The sequence below is a fragment of the Chiloscyllium plagiosum genome, unplaced genomic scaffold (assembly GCF_037043375.1).
Source record: "Chiloscyllium plagiosum isolate Xiang-an unplaced genomic scaffold, Cpla_swu_hap1 HiC_scaffold_29, whole genome shotgun sequence".
NCBI classification, from domain to species: Eukaryota; Metazoa; Chordata; class Chondrichthyes; order Orectolobiformes; family Hemiscylliidae; genus Chiloscyllium; species Chiloscyllium plagiosum.
The window spans coordinates 82,924,366-82,944,841 of record NW_028270167.1 but is presented as its reverse complement, the minus strand read 5'-3'; the positions used below and the strand labels follow the sequence as shown (position 1 = coordinate 82,944,841).

General features: G+C 44.6%; 1 non-coding gene across 1 annotated transcript; it reads left to right on the top strand.

Annotated features, from left to right (window-relative positions):
* The first annotated feature begins 9,035 nt into the window (after positions 1-9,035).
* Positions 9,036-9,107, top strand: trnah-gug (transfer RNA histidin (anticodon GUG)). The gene has a single exon. It is a non-coding gene; the product is annotated as a tRNA-His (tRNA).
* The last annotated feature ends 11,369 nt before the right edge of the window (positions 9,108-20,476 follow it).

The following is a 20,476-nucleotide window of genomic DNA, read 5'->3' as shown; positions in this document are numbered from 1 at the left end:
CGAATGGAATTGAATCCAAACCAATAAGTGGTAATGTATTGGGACAGTTGAAACAATAGCAGTGAGGATTCTGAGTGGTGTACAGGAACAAAGAGATTTTGGAGTAGATATTCACAGATCTCTGAAGATTGTTGGACAGGGAGATCAGTTGTACGAGAGGCTCTTTGTTGACCACAGTCTGAGAATGATATTCCATTCTTTAGCAAACGCCAGTTTCGGAAACAACTGAAGGAATGAGCACAAGTCTGGTCAATGCGATAATCAATATTTTTCAAAATTGTAAAATAAAATGTGGAGGGCTCGAGTGTAACTCTTTGTCCATCAAGACCGCTTCACCACTCAATGAATTTACCACTGCTTCCTCTCCAAGTCATGCTGGTATGTGCCTTGGAGGGTAATTCATAAATGGTGACGTTTCAGTGCATCTTCAACCTTGTCGTTATAGTCGGTACAGTCTTTGAGCGAGGTAAAAACAATGACTGCGGATGTTGGAAACTAGATTCTGGATTAGTGGTGCTGGAAGATCACAGCAGTTCAGGCAGCATCCAAGGAGCTTCGAAATCGACGTTTCGGGCAAAAGCCCGTCTTTGAGCTTTGAAGGTTCTGTCAATAAAGCCTGGGTGACTTACTTCAGTGAATATTCTATTTGGCGCACTCTGCTGCAATTGTGCCTCAGCAGTTAAGCGAATAACTATTCAGGCGTTGAACAATGTACAGTTAAATGACTGTATTGTCGTGGAGGGTGTCCAGTTCCTTCAGTGGTATTTCAGCGGCTCCCACCTCGGCAAATGGAGAGAGTTCTGTTCAACATCTAGTTTGTGCGTTGCGGACGATGTAGGCTTCACGGAGACAAGGGTTGAGTTAATAATCAAACAAAGTCGACCGACGGACATGTTTTTGTCGTCAATTTCTTTTATGCGCGATCAGGTTCCATTTCTCCTAAATATTAGCTGTCAGGACGACTACACGGAGTAATTCAGTTACAATGAAGCCATTGAATGTCAATCGAATATGTTTAGATTCTCATTTGTCACACTTGTCATTGCTGTATTTGGTCCTTTTGTGGATCAATCCGATTCCAATCGCTTTCTGATTTCAAGGTCCAATTCCCATCTGCGCCTGAATTTTCAACCCATTTCATTACCGAAATTTCTCCACCTGCCTTAATAATATGTAAGGACGCTGCAGGGGACAGCAGAGACTTACGAGGATGTTGCCAACTCTGTATAAAATGGACCTTCGTGCAATAATTGGTTAGGCTGGGATTATTCTCCTCGAAACAAAGGAGGTGGATGGGTGTTCTAAAATCATATAACACCAATTATACACGTTCAATATTGGTGGAATCTTGACAGGGTAGATACGGACAGGTGGTTTGCCCCATGCTGTGAGGAGCGCACCAGAGGACATAATCTCAGAATTAGATATTGCCCATTTAATTCAGAAATGAGGAGTCATCTCTTTGCTCAGGGGCCAAATAATCTGTGCCATCTGTGTCGTTGGGTGTTTTCAAACTGTGCCAGATAGTTAATCAGAAAGATGATGAAAATTTGTCGAGGTAAGTGAGCAGAAAGGAGTTAAAGATTATCAGATTAACCATGAGTTCGTTGAATGGTGGGGCAGACTCCAAGGGCTGAATGGCAAACTTCCACTTGTTTACCATTTGTCTAACGTCTTATTTTATTCATAAATTCAGAATTGTGGGTGGATGGGATGAAGTGATAGAAAAGGTTTACTAAACAGATCAGACAGATCAGGAAAAAGGTTCATAAACTCAGGAAGTCGAAATTACTGTGACTTGGGGACAACAAATGACACTGGGCACACCACAGGTGGCTGTGTACAGAAGTTGTGAATGCTGAAGAAAGTTGGTAGACCTTGTACTGGTGGCAAGTCAGTGATCACGCTGGATGATGGATCGTTGTATGATTCACACACAGCAGAAATTTGTGAAAGAATGAAAGGTTCGTTTCATTGGAGAGGTTTCCTGCGGTTCCAATTCCGAGTGACTGGTTGAAATACTGATCAGATCATTGTGTGAAGTGTTAGGTTAAGATACTCATGAACAACCCCACTGGATAAACTTGTGCTCCCGATCTCTTGTTATTTGTTTTTCTTTCTTTCGATGCAAATTCATAGAAAGACAAGATGGAATGTAGGGCGGAAAGAAAAATGCGTTCCTTCTCATTCCACCAAGTTAATCGTCAATTGAATAGAATGACTGCTCCGGTTTCCTCCCACAGTCCAAAAATGTGCAAGTCAGGTGAATTGGCCGTGCAAAATTGCCCGTAGCGTTAGGTAAAGGGCAATTTGACCCTGGTAACTCAGCCTCATCAACCCAAATTCAATGTATCGAAACGCTACTCTGTGCTTTAAAATCTGATTCGTGCTGCGGGAAATGTTTCTGCACTCATATTTGAATGTTTTTACGCTGTTTCTCCTTCACTTTCCTGCTTCCAATTAACACTTCAATTCGGAACAAGTCTGCCGAAAGCTTTTCATTCCAACACAGTAACAAGGTGCAGTTTTCAGAAGTCAGGTGTTTGCGCTTTCACTGACACTCTGCCTCCCTGAGAGCTGCTGTTATTCCCCACTTGATTCAGGCAGCACTGTCCTTCCTGTGACATGCCCCATCGAGAATGGAAGGACAAGTATCAATACCCGAACTTGGGAATGGAGCGACAGTTTAAAAATATTTACACAGTCCCCAGTGGAGAATTGAGCCCTGTGACAGGCGGGGACACAAACCATTATACTTCCGAGAACAAGAGTGTCAAAGGAGGCCCTTCAACCAATTGTGGCGACACTTGTCAAAAACAACTGCCTAATGAACTGAATCCCATTTCACAATGTTTATCCCCAGCCTTATATGTCTTGGCATCACAAGTTCAAATCTGAATGTTTGTTCAGGTTCTAAGGGTTTTTGCCGCTCTGAAAAATGCAGACAGTGTATTCCAAATTCCAACCACCTAATGGCTGATAAAGCAGTTTCGACCATCTTTTCAAACCATTCTGCCTTTCTCCTTAAATCGCTGGCCCCTGCTAATCGATCGCTCTATCAATGGGAAACTCGTTCAGTCAACCCTGTCCATACCCAAACTCAATCATGTCTCCTCTACATCTCATTTGCACTGCGACAAACACTCCACTCTGTCCTCTCTATCTTCACAACTGAAACTCTTCATCCCAAACAATATCCCGGTAAATATCTCCTGCAATTTTCTCAGTGTGATCACATCCCTGCTATAATGTGACTTGCAAAACTGCACACAACACTCTTGCTTGAGCCTAAACAACATTTGTTTTTAAATTTCTATATTATTATGAGGGCGATTCTGGCTAAGCAGAATTTATTACCCATTCTGAATTGCCCAGAGGGCAATTGAGACTCAACCATATTGTTATGAGTCTGAAGTCACATGCAGGCCTGACCAAGTAAAGACAGCAGGTTCCTTCCTGAAATGACATCAGTGAACCAGATTTTTTTTTCAACAATTGTCAATGGATATATAGTAATCATTAGATTCTTCATCGCAGATATTTGCTGAATCCAAATTTTACAATATGGCATGGGGGGCTCAAGCCCGAGTACTCAGACTATTACCTCGGTGTCTCGATTATGAGTCCTGTGAAATTACCACAAGAGCAACACAGAAAGCCATAAAAGCTGATCTTTTCCCGTAAAATCTATTTTCCCCAAATCTGGCCTGGGTCTTTTCCATGAGCCTGACTGTCCAATTGTCTCTGTCCTCTGTCAGTAATTGATTTCACAACCGCGGTATTCAAATGGATTGACTTGTTTGGAGGTCCCGATGGTGGGATTGGGGCCCGTTCACCCAGCAAAAGTGACCGCAGCACAGACAGAACAGTATGAATGTGAAAGAGAGTGATAGATTGTGCATTGCCTCAGAGAAATGGGAGGAGGGACGGAAAGGAGGTTTAACGATCGTGGGAAGGAGAGAAATCTCCAACAACGGGTGTGTTTGAATCCTGATATATGAAACGCAGAGATGTGAGAGAGCAGAATTTGAAGGTAAAACAATTAATTTCTTACCATGTGTCAAATAAAGGACAACCGAGAGAAAACTTAGTGCCGTGATTTGGTTTCAAATCGAGATTGCTGTGGTCACAATGCAAAATACCGACAACCACGATCACAGCAACAACAGAACAGGATGCTTGCAAGCAGCAATAAGTATACTAGCAGAGGAAATGATCGGAAAAACAGCAAATGTACAATATCAGTACTCAGCGAACAGTGACAGGCATGTGGGAACTGAGAATGAGTTGAATCTTTAAATTCGATGTCTTCAGAGGCTGTGGAGATACTTGAATGAGAATGTTGAAAACTGAGATTGATAGATTTCGCCAAAACATCAAAGACTCTGGGGACAGTACAGGATATTTTAGCAGTGGCATTTTAGCTCAACATCGGCGACTTCACAAGCTTCCTCAAGGCAATAACCAGTGTTGCAGATTATCCCAGTTCACAGCCTCGGAATCAGGGAAACTGTGGCACAGCCTCCCAGATCCAACCGGAAGTGGGGATGGGATGAGAGCGCGATGAAACTCTCTGGTTCCAGTGATGCAATAGGTGACAGTGGGGTCCTTCTATGATGGTATAGAGGCGCATGAAAATTCCTAGGTTGAGTATGGTCCTGATCAAGGGAATAGTTGTCCCCGTTTATACTACCATAGCGATTTCCGGTGCATCTTTTGAAGACAGCTGAGTGGCACAAGTGGAGCGTGATGAGCCCTTAACTTTGCAGTGGTGGGTTTAAAAGATGTTTTTGCTATTTGGATCTGTGTTTCCGATACTGGCGGTGGCAGCTACATTTGCTCGCATCTGCTCAGTATCAGTTTCTTCTACACAGTCAAGGCTTCAACCTGGAGAAGGTGGTGTTGGGGGTGATATTTTAAACTAGTCATCCTTGGCGACTGGAACACGGGAAAGGTGATGTTTACGTTCGACGAATAAAACCTGAACTGCAAGCCTGACCTCAGGAACAGAGATCATGATTTAAATTTCCTGCAATCTCATTCATTCATGTCCCTTATGCAGGGGATTCAACCATCTTCACCCAGTCCGGCCTACGAGAGAGTCCAGGACCAGAAAAAAAACATGAGCTGACCCTTAATTCAGGAATCCCCATCATGTGGGGAAGCAGGCTTGTCGGCCCTTCCAGTTCACAGGGTACATCGGAAGCGCATCCCACCAGACCCCAGGGTATTCCCTGCCTCATAAACCTGCATTTCCCATTGTTGATCCCTGTAACAGGCACACCTTTGGTCAGAGGGAGAAATAAAAACGCAAACACACAGAGAATGTGCAGACTGCCCACAGACAGACACCCGAGGCTGGGATCGCACCCAGGTTTGTGGTGTAGCCAGACAGCAACGAACGAGGGGCGAAAAATAAGCGTTGTCCTGACCAGTGATACTCACACCCTGTGGGTGAATAAGGAAGAATGAAAACACATTAACAACATGGAAAACGGGATTTGTACCTGTGTGGACACAATGTGAAAGGATCGTTCACCCTGTGTAGAAAAAAGGACACTGATACCGCAGAGAAAGCAGGGCAATGTGGGAACTGCTGGAAGGGATTCAATTAACCACAGAAATGGAAACTCATTTAATCAGTAACACTGGGGAGAGGCCGTTCACCAGTCCCTTGTGTGGGAAGGGATGACTGATCAAAACAATTTCGAGACTCCAGCAGGATTACATATCCCATCAGGTGTTCGATTATGCTGTCAATGCTGCTGTTAATCCCAACCAGATATTTGCTCCATAGCGTCAATCATAGAGTCATACAGCATGAAGGCATACAGGCCCGTCAGTGCAACCAATCCATGCTGAACATACTGCCAAACTAATCTACTCCCATCTGCCTCCTCCTGTACCCGTTGGGTGGTTATAATGCCCTTGTAGTTTTATTACTGTGTTGTTAATCAAAAAAAAAACAGGTAATATTTTGAGGACAAAGAGTTAAGGTCCTGGCATGACAGATGGTGGAGTTTGAATTAAATAAGCACCTGGAATTGAAGAATCTCGTGATGACCTAAATCAGTTGTGTGGAAAATGCCATCTGATTCACTCATGCCAGTTCGGGAAGCAAATTGTCATATGCAGCTGCTCTTTCCCACAGGTGACTCCAGATGTATAATACCGCGGTTGACTCTTAAATGTTCCATGGGAAATAACTGATGTACTAGGCATGAATAAATTTATTTTAAAAATCCCACTTTCCCATTCATATTTGGAATCAATTGTCCATTAAATGTTGCAAACATACGCTCATCCATCACTTCCTCAGCAAGTTAATTGCACACGTAAAACACCTTCCTTAAAAAAAGCCTCCCATGACTTTAAAAAATAAACTCTGTCTTTTCATCTTAAACATATGCCTTCTCACCTTGAAATCCCCATCCTGAGAAAAGGCAGCTATCGTTAACTCTAACTTGCCTCTCAATAATTCATAAACTTCTGTCAGGTTGTTGTGGTTCTGTTCGCCGAGCTGGAAATTTTTGTTGCAAACGTTTCGTCCCCTGTCTAGGTGACATCCTCAGTGTTTGGGAGCCTCCTGTGAAGCGCTTATGTGGTGTTTCCTCCGGCATTTATAGTGGCCTGTCCCTGCCGCTTCCGGTTGTCAGTTTCAGCTGTCCGCTGTAGTGGCCTGTAAATTGGGTCCAGGTCGATGTGTTTGTTGATGGAGTTTGTGGATGAGTGCCATGCTTCTAGGAATTCCCTGGCTGTTCTTTGTTTGGCTTGCCCGATAATGGTAGTGTTGTCCCAGTCGAAATCATGTTGCTTGTCGTCTGCGTGTGTGGCTACTAAGGATAGCTGGTCGTGTCGTTTCGTGGCTCGTTGATGTTCATGGATGCGGATCGTTAGCTGTCTTCCTGTTTGTCCTATACAGTGTTTTGTGCAGTCCTTGCATGGACTTTTGTACACTACATTAGTTTTGCTCATGCTGGGTATCAGGTCCTTCGTTCTGGTGAGTTGTTGTCTGAGGGTGGCTGTTGGTTTGTGTGCTGTTATAAGTCCTAGTGGTCGCAGTAGTCTGGCTGTCAGTTCTGAAATGCTCCTGATGAATGGTAGTGTGGCTCGTCCTTTGGGTTGCGGTATGTCCTCGTTCCGTTGTCATTCTCTAAGGCATCTGTTGATGAAGTTGCGCGGGTATCCGTTTTTGGCGAATACCTTGTACATGTGTTCCTCTTCCTCTTTTTGCAGTTCTGGTGTGCTGCAGTGCGCCGGACTGACAACCGGAAGCGGCAGGGACAGGCGACTATAAATGCCGGAGGAAACACCACAGAAGCGCTTCACAGGGGGCTCCCAAGCACTGAGGATGTCACCTAGACAGGGGATGAAACGTCTGCAACAAAAATTTCCAGCTCGGCGAACAGAACCACAACAACCAGCATCCGAGCTACAAATCTTCTCCCAAATTCTGTCAGGTCGCCGTTCAAACCCCTAACCTAGAGTGAAAACAGTCTCAACTAGGAGACAGTGAGAACTGCAGATGAGAAATCAGAATCCAGAGTGTTGTGCTGGGATGCACAACAGGTCATGCAGCATTTGAGGAGCGAGAGAATCGACATTTCGGGGAAGAGCCTGATGAAGAACACTTGCGCAAAAAAAATTCTCCTGCTCCTGGGATGCTGCCTTAGCTGTTGTGGTTTTCCAGCACCCCGATCTCGAATCTGAAAATAGTCTCAGCTTATCCAGCCTTTCATTATAACTCAAAACTTCCACACACAGCAACATGCGTGCATACTTTTTTGAAACTGTTCCAGCTGAATAATATCATTCCTACAACTGGGCAACCGGAACTGGACATAATACTGCAGAAGAGGCCTCATCAATGTCCTGCAAAGCTTCAACATAACGTCCCGACTCCAATACACGAAGGACTGAACAATGAAGGGAAGTATGTTAAATGCCTTTGAACCACCTTATCTGTAGGTGATGCAAACTACAAGGAATTATGCACCTGCACCCCGAGCTTCCGTGTTCTTCAACACTACGCAACTTGTTGTTGTACCAAAATGCAACACATTTATCCAGATTGAACTCCATGTTACATTTTTCAGTCCAACGACTCATTGGATGAAGATCCTTTTGAAACTTCGATAATCTTCCTTACTGTCTACAATTCTGGCGTCGCCTGCAAACCTACGAATCATTCCTGCAGTGAGTTCCACTGTTTTCTCATATAGATCAATGATTCATATTTACTTGTAGTGGCCGTGATTTAGCAGTGTGCAGATCATACAACAGTTAGTCATGCAATTATCAATGAGGAAGAAAGCCGCAGACTGCAGGGAGATATTCCACAATTGGAAATAAAAATGGTGAAAGCAATTCATTCCAGGCAAGTTGGTGATAGTGAAGCAAGTTCAAACTTCAAACCAGCCGCCCTCGCTCCAGTTGTGGCACTCAGTTCTCTCAGCAAGATGCACTGTCGATTGCTATAAACGGGCAAAAAATTTCCCTTCTGTCCCGCCTTTGACCATGAGCACTCCCAACCTCGGAATTACTTGCGCCTCTAAACCGTCATAGAAATACCGTGCATTCACCGGTTGTGTCACTGGAGTTTTCGAGTATCTCTGCGACCTCATTCCCCTCCCGACTTCCAGTTGGATCTTCGCGACTGCGCCACTCAATTCCTCTGATTCTGGGGCTGGAAATTGGGACTATGTGGCAGCGTTGGTTACTGCCTTGTGTGGGGAAACTGGTGAAATAGCCGATGTTAAACTGCATTACTATTGAAGCATACATTTCAACAACACCTGCACTGTCCCCGGAGTTTTTGATGTTTTCGAGAAATCTATTTATCTCAGCCAACAGCATATAAATAATGGAATCACCACAGCCACTGGTGGAACCGATATTAAACGGTCAGCCCATTCTTAGTTCCCACATTTCTGCCACTGTTCGCTCATCACTGATATTGTGCATTTGGTGCGCTGCCTAACATTTCCTATGATACAGTACTTATTGCATGGTGCTCGTGTGCGCGTCTGTGGGACGCCGTGATCGTATAGTGGTTAGTACTCTGCGTTGTGGCCGCAGTAACCTCGGTTCGAATCCGAGTCACGGCACTAATTGCTCTGTCTGCCCCAGTTTTTGCGGAACACGAAGGAATCAGTTGTTTTCACATGGTAATTTTCTCCAAAGGTGATTATCTTTTCCCTTCAAATTCTGCTCGCTCACATCTCTGTGTTTCATATGTCCGAATTCAAATCCACCCGTTCTCAGAGATTTCTCTCCCTCCTTCGATCACTAACCGAACTTTCCGTCCCACACCCCCATTTCATTAATTTAGAGATGTCAGTGTTCGACTATGGTGTACAAAGTTAAAAATCACACAACACCAGGTTACAGTCTAACAGGTTTAACTGGGCACTAGTTTTGGGAGCGCTGCTCTTTCATCATGTGGTTGTGAAGTCATTTCCTATTTCATTAAGGCACTGCAGAATCAAACACTGACTCGCACATTGATACTCTTCACTCTGTGCTGCTGCGGTCACTGTTGCTGGGTGAACGTGCCCCAACCCCACCATAGGGACCTGCAGACCAGTTGCTTCATTTGCTTACCACTGTTGTGAGGCCAATCCTCAGGTAGCAGCTTTTACTGATATGGACTTGCGATTATTGGGAGTCAAGCTCAGGAAAATGACACAAGACAATATCGAGGAAAAGTAACTTCATTGAGAAAGATTAGTTTCATGGGTTTTCTGCAATGGCTGAGCACTATTACCACTAGACTGTTAATTCAGAAAATAAGCAAACGAACCAGGGACCCGGGTTTGACTCCAACCATGCCAGGTGTTAGAATTGAGATTCAATAAATATCTGGAATTACGAATCTAATAACACCTACGAATCCATGGTCTATTGTTGAAAAAACAAAACCATCGGGTTCACTAACGTCCTTTGAGGAAGGAACCTGCCATTCTTACCTGGTCGGGCCTCAATGTGACTCCAGACTCACTGCAATACAGTTGAGTGTCAACTGCCCACTGTGCAATTAGGGATCACAATCAATACTGCCGAGCCAGCGACGCCCTCATACTGGAACAGAATAGAAAAAAAAGTTAATTCGGCTCCAGCTAGATTACTGTGTGCAGTTCTGCAATTCACAGTATAGCAATGATGTGATCGCACTGGGAACGTTGCAGGAGAGATTCAATGGGATATTGTCTGGGCTGAAGAGTTTCAGTTATGTCGAGAGATTGGACAGACTGGGGTTGTTTGTCGCTGAGCAGAAGAGATTGGAGAAGATATGACTGAGATGTACAAAATAATGAGGGATTTGGATAATATAGACTGAAAAAACGTTTGTTATTGATGGAGGGATCGAACACTGGGGCCAAGAGATTTCGGGAAAAGGCAGAAGGTTTTGGGTAGATGTGCGGAAAGAGTCAGAGAGGTGGAGACCCTACCGACCTGAAAAAATTGAGATGTTAATTTGTGATGCCAAAACATATAAGACAATAGGCTAAACAATGAAAAACTTGATTCAGGTCGTCAAGCAGTTGTGTTGGACAAATGCAGCCACAACAGGCTAAAGGGCTTCCTTCGATGTTTTTGTCCTCCACAGTATCGTGGTTAGTGTTCCCTCCTGTCACAGGGCTCAATTCTCCGCTGGGGGCACCGTGAAAGTTTTAAACCTGTAGCTCTGTTCCCCAGTGAAGGTTATTAATGCCTGGCCTTCCATTCTCGATTGGATATGTCACAGGAAGGAGAGTGCTGTCTAAATCAGCTGGGGAAGGACTGCAGCCCCTGGGGCAGAGAGCGTCAGTGAAAGTGCAAGCACGTAATTTCTGTAAACTGCACATTGTGTTGTGTTGCAATGAAAACCATTATATAGAGTTGTTCCTGACTGATATGTTTACTTAAAGCAGGAATCTGAGTAAGACAAAAGAGTAAACTCACTCAGATCCGAGTGCAGAAACATTTCCGGCAGCACTAATGAGGATGTACAGCGTAGAACCGCGTTTGAATGCATTGAATTCGGGTTGACGGGGGCCGCTTGCTTTCACTAGGCGGACTTACCAGTGTGTAAAGCCATTACACATGATACAGATAGTGTTCAATGTGATGGTACATTTGCTCAGTGGGTCGCACTGCTGTTAAGTCTATAGGTTAGGTGGATTGGCAATGCTACATTGCGCCGATGTGTCCAGGGGGAGTGAATTCAGTAAGTTAAGTGAATTAGCCATGGGTAACGCAGTGATAAGGTCAGCAGTCACACGATGCCAGGTTTTATTGCAGCAGGTTTATTTAAAATTACAAGCCAGAGGCCTGCAGTGATAGAGAGGGGAGCTAGGTCTGGTTGAGATGCTGTTCAGAGTGTCCCGACAGACTGGATTGGCTGAATTGGACTTTCTGCCTTGTAGAGAATCTGTGATTCTATCAGAGAGGACACTGCCAGCTTTTACTGGGGAGCTAAGGCATTAGAGATGATGCTGACGGCGTTTAGTGGGGATGGCATTTTAGTTATTTGTGTTTTGGAAAACTTGAAACTGAACCAAGGAAAACCGAATGCAAGTTTTCCAGGGTATGTGAGGTTTGGAGAGAGTAAATAGGTGGTAAATTCACTATTTCAAGTTCGTATATTTCTGAACGTCAGGCTTTCAAAACCATCGATGTAGGACAAAGAAATGATGGGAGCAGAATTTCTGTCACTCAGAGAATCCGTTTCCAAAATATTTGGAAAGGCACATTTAGAGACACACAAGCAGTGAGTTTTTCCAGGAGAGAGACAACCTGTGGCTCGGTAAAAGTGTAAAAGTGGGATGTGGGGGTGGAAGGTGCGAGGAAACAATGTCTAATTTGGACGACTTCAGATATAAAGAAATATCGCAAACGTATGCAGCTGAATAAGATTCAGCAAAAAAAACCTCAGAGTTTTGAAAGATTTCTATTAATATTTCACATGCAGCATTACAAATGGAACTGAGCAGATTTTGTATATTATCAAGGAAAGAAATTCCATAATGAATAGGAAGTGACCCGTTTCTTAGAGATCGATTTCGTGCTTTAATCCCATGGTTTAAAGGTGGGACGACAATCGCCATGATGTTGGGTTCATTTGATACCCACTGAAATCTGCCAACGTAACTGAGCATCAAAACTGGCATCTTGTTTTGTAATTTAGCCTTCTGTTTTCTCATCAATATTTTCTTTAAGCTGGAATGAATTCGGAGCAAAATTTAATACAACATTAAACATTTCAATCATGTAAATGCAATTCACTTCCGATCATTCCAATGAACAAAGTGAAGTTGCAGCAAAATTAATAATATGAAACGAACAACACCGCATTTCCGGGAATTTTACCCACTTCAGGTTCATCCATTTGAGAAAGTCCATCGATCTAAAACATCACCTTCACTTCTCTCTCCGTATATACTTCTTCACGTGAGAGAGAATCTGCCTGAAGAAATTATGCGTCAAGACTAAATGAATGAACGTGACGGGAATTACATGTTTGCTGGTTCATTCTGAGACAGTACCGACTCGGAATAAATCAAGGACAGGGTATTCCTTCCAAGGACGAGGTCAATTCCTTGGATTTTGCTGATATTATTATTCCGCTGAAAGAAGAAACATAATGGTGTGAATTCGATTCTGCTCAGGGAATTTCTTCTCCCCGAGGTGCACCATATGTAATCTTGATGTGGTTATATGTGAGCCCCTTTTCCATGGACTTAAGTGGCCCAGAGTTTAACACGTCAGGTTGCTCTTTCATTGTGCATTTGTGGATTTGAATCCTACTCTGGCTGTTACTTCTATCAAACGCAGCTGTGGTTTCCCTTTGTACCTCGCATCTATAGGATACACTGGATGGAGAATCTTGCTCTTGTCCTTCATTGCATTGGAGATTTGTGATAAATTGATACCTCATCAAAGTCGAAATAAAGCAATTTGATTCTGTTGTAAGTTAAATTGGGATAATGAAAAGGAGTGCAAACGTTTCTTTCCTCCTTTCATTCCATCTTGACTTTCTATGAATTTACTTCGAATGAAAGTGAAACAAATAAGGAGAGATTGAATGCAATAGTTTATCCAGTGGGGTTGTGAATTTTAATGCAACATTCCACACAACTTTCTGATCAGTATTTCAAACAGTCAATTGGAATTGGAACCACAGAAAACTTTTCCAATGAAACGAAACTTTCATTCTTTCACAACCTTTTGCTGTTTGAATCATACCGCGATCCATCATCCAGCATGACGCCAATTTGGCAACAATATTAGATCCACCAATTTTCTTTAGCAAACACAACTTCTGCACATACCCATCTGCGGTGTGCCCAGTGCCATTTGTTGTCTCCAGGCCACAGCACATTTCTTGTTCATGAGGTTATGAGCCTAGTTCCTAATCTGTCTGATCAGTTTGGAAACATTTTCTATCACTTCATCCCATCCCCTCAAAATTCTAAATTTATCGATAAAGTAAGGAGTTAGACCAAATGATGTAAGATTGGAAGTAGGCCATTCAGCCCATCGAGTCAACTCCACCATTCAATGAACTCATGGCTGATCTGATAATCCTCAAGTCCATTCTCCTGCATTGCCTCGACAAAGCTTCATCGTCTTTCTCGTTAAATATCTGTCTGGCACAGTTTGAAAATACACAGCAACTCAGCCTCAACAACAGTTTTGGTAAGGGGTTCCACGGATTCACTGGCCCCTGAGCAAAGAAATTACTCCCCATTTCTGAATTAATTTGGCAATACCTAATTCTGAGTTTATGTCCTCTGGTGATCCCCTCATACCAGAGTAAACCACATGCCAGTAACTACCCTGTCAAGTTCCCATGAATATTGAACGTGTATAAATGTTATTACGTGATTATAGAGCTGCACTCAGCGTCCTTTGTTTCAAGGAGAATAATCCCAGCCTAACCAATCATCCCACAAAATGCCATTTTCTCCTGTGTTGACAACATGTTCATTAATCTCTGCTGTCCCCTGCAGCGTCCTTACATATTATTAAGGCACGTGGAGACATTTATGCAAAGAAACCATTGAAATTTCAAGCACAGACGGGAATTGAAACTTGAAATCAGACAGCGACTGGAATCAGATTGGTCCACACAAGGACGAAATAGAATAATGATAACTCTGACAAATGAGGATCTAATCATATCCCACTGACATTCAATGGCTTTACTGTAACCAACTTATCCAATGTAATAATCCACAGAGCTAGTATTTAGAAAAATAAACAGATAGAAACTGGCTATATAAACAATTTGCCAACAAAAACATGTCCTTTGGTAGACATTTTTTGATTATAAACTCAGCTTGTGTATCCGTGAATCTTAAATCGTTTGCAAGGCACAAATGAGACGTGGAACTTCACTCTCTCCATTTGCCTCGATAGGTGTAACTTCAGTAACACTTAAGGAACTGGACACGGTCCACAGCAATGCAGTCACTTGATTGTACCCTCGTCAATACCTGCAATATTCATTCTCTTCACCGCTTAGGCACACTTGCAACAGGGTGCACCAACTACAGGATGCACTGGAGTAATTCATGTGGGCATATTTGACAGAACCTTCAAAGCTCAATAGCTGTACTGACCAAAAGGACAAGACTGGAGGTTGCAACGAAACACCACCATTTTCAAGTTCCCCTCCAAGGCCCATAGCACTCTGATCTGGAAAGGAATCAGTGATAAACTCATTGGTGAAACAGTATTGATGGGCAAATTTGCATACTTCTGCTTTCCATGTTTTATCTTACAATTAAAAAAAAATGTTTATGTGGTGACTTGACTTGTGCTCAGTCCTTTAGCTGTTCCCTAAACTGGTAGCTGCTAAAGTGGTCAACAATAGAAAATATCCGAAAACGCTCCCAATCAACTGATTCCCCTCAAGATTAGAGTGGTGTTGGAGAAGCACAGCAGGTCCGGCAGCATCTGATGAGCATGAAAAATGAACATTACAGGCAAAAGCCCTTCATCAGGAATGGGACTGGGAGCATATTGGTTGGAGAAATAAATGGGAGTGGGGCGGGGCTGGGGAGAAGGTAGCTGCGAGTGCAGTAAGTGGATAGAGGTGGACGGTGAACATGATATTTCAGGGAAGAGGTGTAGTGAAAAGGTGGGAATGAAGATGCACAGGTGTGACAGGTCAGGAGGACGGTGATGAGCTGGAAGTTTGGAATTGGGGTAAGGTAGGGGGAGGGGAAATGAGGAAACTGGTGAAGTGCCAATTGATGCCCTGGGTTTGAAGGGTCCCGAGGCGGAAGATGAGGAGGCCCAATGGAGGAGGCCCAAGATCTGCATGTGCTCGGCAGAGCGGGAGGGGGAGTTGAAATGTTTGGCCATGAGGGCACTGGGATTGATTCTTGTGGGTGTCCTGGCGATATTCTCTGAAGTGCTCTATGAGAAGACATCCGGTCTCCCCAATTTAGAGTAGACCGCATCGGGAGCAACGGACACAAGAAATGACATGTGTGGAAGTGCAGGTGAAACTTTGATGGATGTGTAAGCTTCCATTGGAGCCTTGGACAGAGATAAAGGGTAGATGTGGGTGCAGGTTTTGCAATTCCTGCGGTGGCAGAGGAAGGTGCCGGGAGGGAAGAGTTGGACATTGCAGGGCGTGGACTTGACTAGGTTGTCACAGAGCGAATGGTCTTGGTGGAAAGTGGATAGGGCTGGGGAGGAGAACCTATCCCTGGTGATGGGATCCGTTTTGAGTTGGCGAAACTGTCAGTGGATGATGTGATTTATGCAGAAGTTGGTGGGATAGAAGATGAGGACCTGGGGGTTCTGTCTTGTTGTGGTTGGAGGTTTGGGGTTCATGGGTGGAGTACGGAACATGGATGAGATGCGTTGGAGGGCATCTTCAACCACATAGATTGGGAAGTTCCGGTCTTTAAAGAAGGAGGCCATCTGGTATGTTCTGTGGTGGAACTTGTCCTATGGGAGCAGAGGGTAAAAACAATGATTGCAGATGCTGGAAAGCAGAGTTGAGATTAGAGCGGTGCTGGAAAAGCACAACAGTTCAGGCAGAATCCGAGGAGCCGAAAAATCGAAGTTTCGGGCAAACGCCCTTCATCAGGAATACAGGCAGAGAACCTGAAGGGTGGAGAGATAAATGAGAGTAGGGTGGGGGTGAAGAGAAAGTAGCATAGAGTACAGAACACACCAGATGGTCTCCTTGTTTAGAGACCGCAATTTCCCTTCGCATGTGGTTAAAGATGCCCTCCAATGCATCTTGTCCACATCCTGAACCTCCGCCCTCAGACCCAACTCCTCCAACAATAACAAGGACAGAACCGACATGGTGCTCACCTTCCACCCTACCAACCTTCGCAGAAACCAAATCATCCGCCAACATTTCCACCACCTCCAAACGGACCCCACCACCAGGGATATATTTCCCTCCCTATCCCATTTCACCTTCCACAAAGACCGTTCCCTCCGTGACTATCTGGTCAGGTCCACGCCCCCCAACAACCCATCCTCCCGTCCTGGCACCTTCCCCTGCCACCGCAATAATTGCAAAATCTGCGTCCACACCTTCTCCCTGGCCTCCATCCATGGCCCCAAAGGAGCCTTCCACAGGCATCAAAGTTTTACCTGCACAGCCACCAATATAATTTATTGTATCCGTTGCTCCCGATGCGGTCTACTCTACAGTCGGGAGACAGGACGCCTCCGAGCAGAGCACTTTATGGAACATCTCTGGGCCACACGCACCAAGCAACCACACTGCCCAGTGGCCCAATATTTCAACTCCCCTTCTAACTGAGCTGAGGGCATGAAGCTCCTCGGCTTCCTACACCGCCACTCCCTCACAACCGATGCCTGGAGGAAGAACACCTCATCTTCTGCCTCAGAACACTGCAACCCCAGGGCATCAATGTAGACTTGACCAGTTTACTCATTTACCGTTCCCCCACGTCACCCCAGCTCCAAACTTCCAGCTCAGCAATGTCCCCATGACTTGTCTTACCTGCCTATCTTCCTTTCCACCGATCCACTCCACCTTCCTCCCTGACCCATCACCTTCATCACCTCTCCCACTCACCTATTGTACTCTATGCTACTTTCTCCCCACCCCAAACCTCCTCTCATTTATCTCTCCAGCCTTCAGGCTCTCTGACTGTATTCCTGACGAAGGGATTTAGCCCAAAACGTCGATTTTACTGCTCCTCGGATGCTTCCTGAAACGCTGTGCTTCTCCTTTGGGAGCAGATGCGATGGAGGTGGAGGAATTGGGAATATAGGATCACATTTGTGCAAGAGACGGGGTGGGAGGACGTATAATCCAGACAGCTGTGGGAGTCAGTGAGTTTGTAAAAAGTGTCAGCAACATTGAACTTGAAAGATATATTTCCCTCGCCACCCCTATCCACTTTTCACTTAGACTGTTTCCTGCACGACTACCTAGTCAAGTCCACGCCCTCCAATGACCCACCCTCCCCTCCCGGCACCTTCCCTTGCCACCACAGGAATTGCAAAACCTGCACCCACATCTTCCCCATCACATCCTTCCAAGGCTCCAATAGATCCTTCCACATCCATCAAATGTGAATCTGCACTGCCACACATGTCATTTATTGCATCGGTTGGTCTCCTCTACATTGGGGCCAACAGACACCTTCTCGCAGAGCACTTCAGCGAACATTTCCAACACACCTGCAACATTCAACCTCAACTCCCCATGACCAAACACGTCAACTCCCTCCCTCCCCACCCCCCCACACTTTCCCATGGACATGCAGTTCCTGCGCCTCCTCCACCGCCATTCCGTCAACACCTGATGCCTCATCTTCCACCTTGGGATGTTCAACCCCAGGGCATCAATGTGGTGTTCACCAGCTTCCTTATCTCTCCACGCCCACCTTATCCGAGTTCCAACCTTCTAGATTGGCACCATCCTATTGACCTGTCCCATCTATCTATCTTACTTCCCACCTATCCGCTCCACCCTCTCCTCCGACCTATCACCTTTAACCCCATCTCTATCCACCTATTGCACTCTCAGCTAAATTCTTCCCAGACCCAGTCCTCCCGTTTATCTCTGCACCCTCGAGGCTTGCAGCTTTATTCCTGATGAAGGGCTTTTGACCGAAACGTCATTTTTTTCTGCAACCCGGATGCTGCCTGACCTGCTGTGCTTCTTCAGCACCACTCTAATATTGATTCTAATTCCCAAAATCTGCAGAACGTACTTCCGTCCAAATGATTCCCCTGTCCATTGAACTTTAGCGATCGTGAATTCCCACTCCATGATCTGTTCGTCCGTCTCACCACACAGAATACTCACTATTATTGTTTCTTCTCCCAAAATTCATTAACTTTCATTGATCTGGATTCAAATCTATTCAGCATTTTACCTTTCTACCTGATTGATACATCCCTGCAGTCTCTGGCATTCTTCACCATAATCAATTATTGCATTATCAGCAAAGTTCTAAACCAGGGCTCCTACAACTAAGTCGAAATCACTGATCTACATCAGAAAACAGTGGAACTCCACTGGAAACACGGATGCGAACAGGTTTCATTGCTGGTTGGGATTAACGGCTGCACTAACAGCAGAATCGAACTTCTGTTGTCATTTGTAAACTTGCTGGTGACTCTGCCAGTTGGTCTTCTGAGGGATCACTTCTCACATATGGGAGTGGTGAATGACTTATGCGCACTGTGACTGAGTAAGTGAGTTTACACCTCAACGCGCAATTGAATCCCTTCCTGCCGTCACCCGATGGCCCTGACTTCTTGGCGCTGTGGGTATCCTTGTGTCTAATCAGTTGAATTCGAGTCCACACAAACACGATTCCCCCTTCGCCTGTTGTCCATGCATTTTTATTCTTCCTTAATCTCCCACGGAATGTGGCTATCATTGGTCTGAAGAGCATTCATTGTTCATTCTAATTCACCTCGAACTGAGTCAGAGGGCATTCATGGCTGAACCACATTGTTGTGGGTCTGGAGTCACATGTTGACAGGACTGTTGACAGTCGGCAGATTTCCCTTTCGAAGGGACATGAATGAATACGTTTTTAGCAATATAAAGTTGTTGTCTCTGTTCCTGAGATTGGGTTTATTTTCCAGATTTTATTCATCGAATTTAACGACCAGCAGCCACATTCCAGTATTCAAAGATTACTAGCCCAATAGATCACCGCTGCACTAACAACTCCCTGCTGCATTTCTCCATTCAAAGAATGATATTGTCAATTCAGATTATCCCAGATGGAGCGAGAATAGGACGCGTTTCTGTGTGGAATGGAAGCAATGTACGCTGGATTGGAGTGTTTACTGGAGCAAGAGACTGATGTGGGGACGATGTGAGCAAAATCAGTTCTTACTGTCAAAGTAACAAAATACTACTTTGTTAAGGAAAATCTCTTAGAACGCTTTTAACACATCGACCTCTCACTTGAAGCTCCAGCACGCTTCCTCTGAGTCAATTGACCAGAAGCACTCCCAGCCTCAGCATTTCACGCTCTTGGATAAGTCGACAAAGTCTTTTCCCTGGGGTCGCGAGTCCAGAATGCGAGGGCATAGATTTAGATTGAGAAGGAAAAGATATAAAAGAGACCTCAGGGGTAACTTTTTCATACACAGGGTAGTGCATGTATGGATTAAGCTGCCATAGGAAGTGGTGGAGGCTGGCACAATTGCAAAATTTCAATGGCATTTGGATGGGTATATGAATAGGAAGGGTTTGAAGGGAAATGGGCTGGGTGACAGGTTAGACTAGATTGGGTTGGGATATCTGGTCGGCATGGACCAAATAGTCTGCTTCCATACTGTATATCTCTATGACTCTATGACTCCATGAAGGCGCCTTTACCAATCATGTCACTGGTGCCACAGAATAGCTTCACATGCTCATTTCCACCCCCACTTCTGGTTTGGTATACGCGGGTGCACCACGAAGTTTGTCTGATTCCGGTTCTAGGGACTAGGGTTATGTGACTGACTGCAGCAATGGGTGCTTCCTTGTGTGGGGAAGTTGGTGAAGAAACTGTTATTAACACAATGTTAATAACACATTGTTATTGAAACATAAATTACACCAATATCCCGCCATATCCTCTGAACCTTTTGTTTTCTAGAAATCTATCAAACTCAGTCTTCAACATGCACTCCTCGATAGAACCACCACAGCGTCTGGTGATATCGAATTTAAAGATTCAGCTAATTCTGGATTCCCACATATCTGCTATTGCGCACCTAATATTCCTGTTGTGCATCTGCTACTCTTCCAAACAACTCCTCTGTCACTGTAGTTATTGCTGTTTTAAACGCGTGTCTCTGCATGACTCAGTGATGGTTTGAATGTTAAAATATTCTGCATTGTGGCCGCAGTCAGCTCGTTCGAATCCGAGCCACTGCATTTTACTCCTTGTGACTCATGCTGAATAAACACAGAAAGGAATTCGTTGATTTTACATGAAAGCATTCTCAGGGATTATGATTTTTCCCA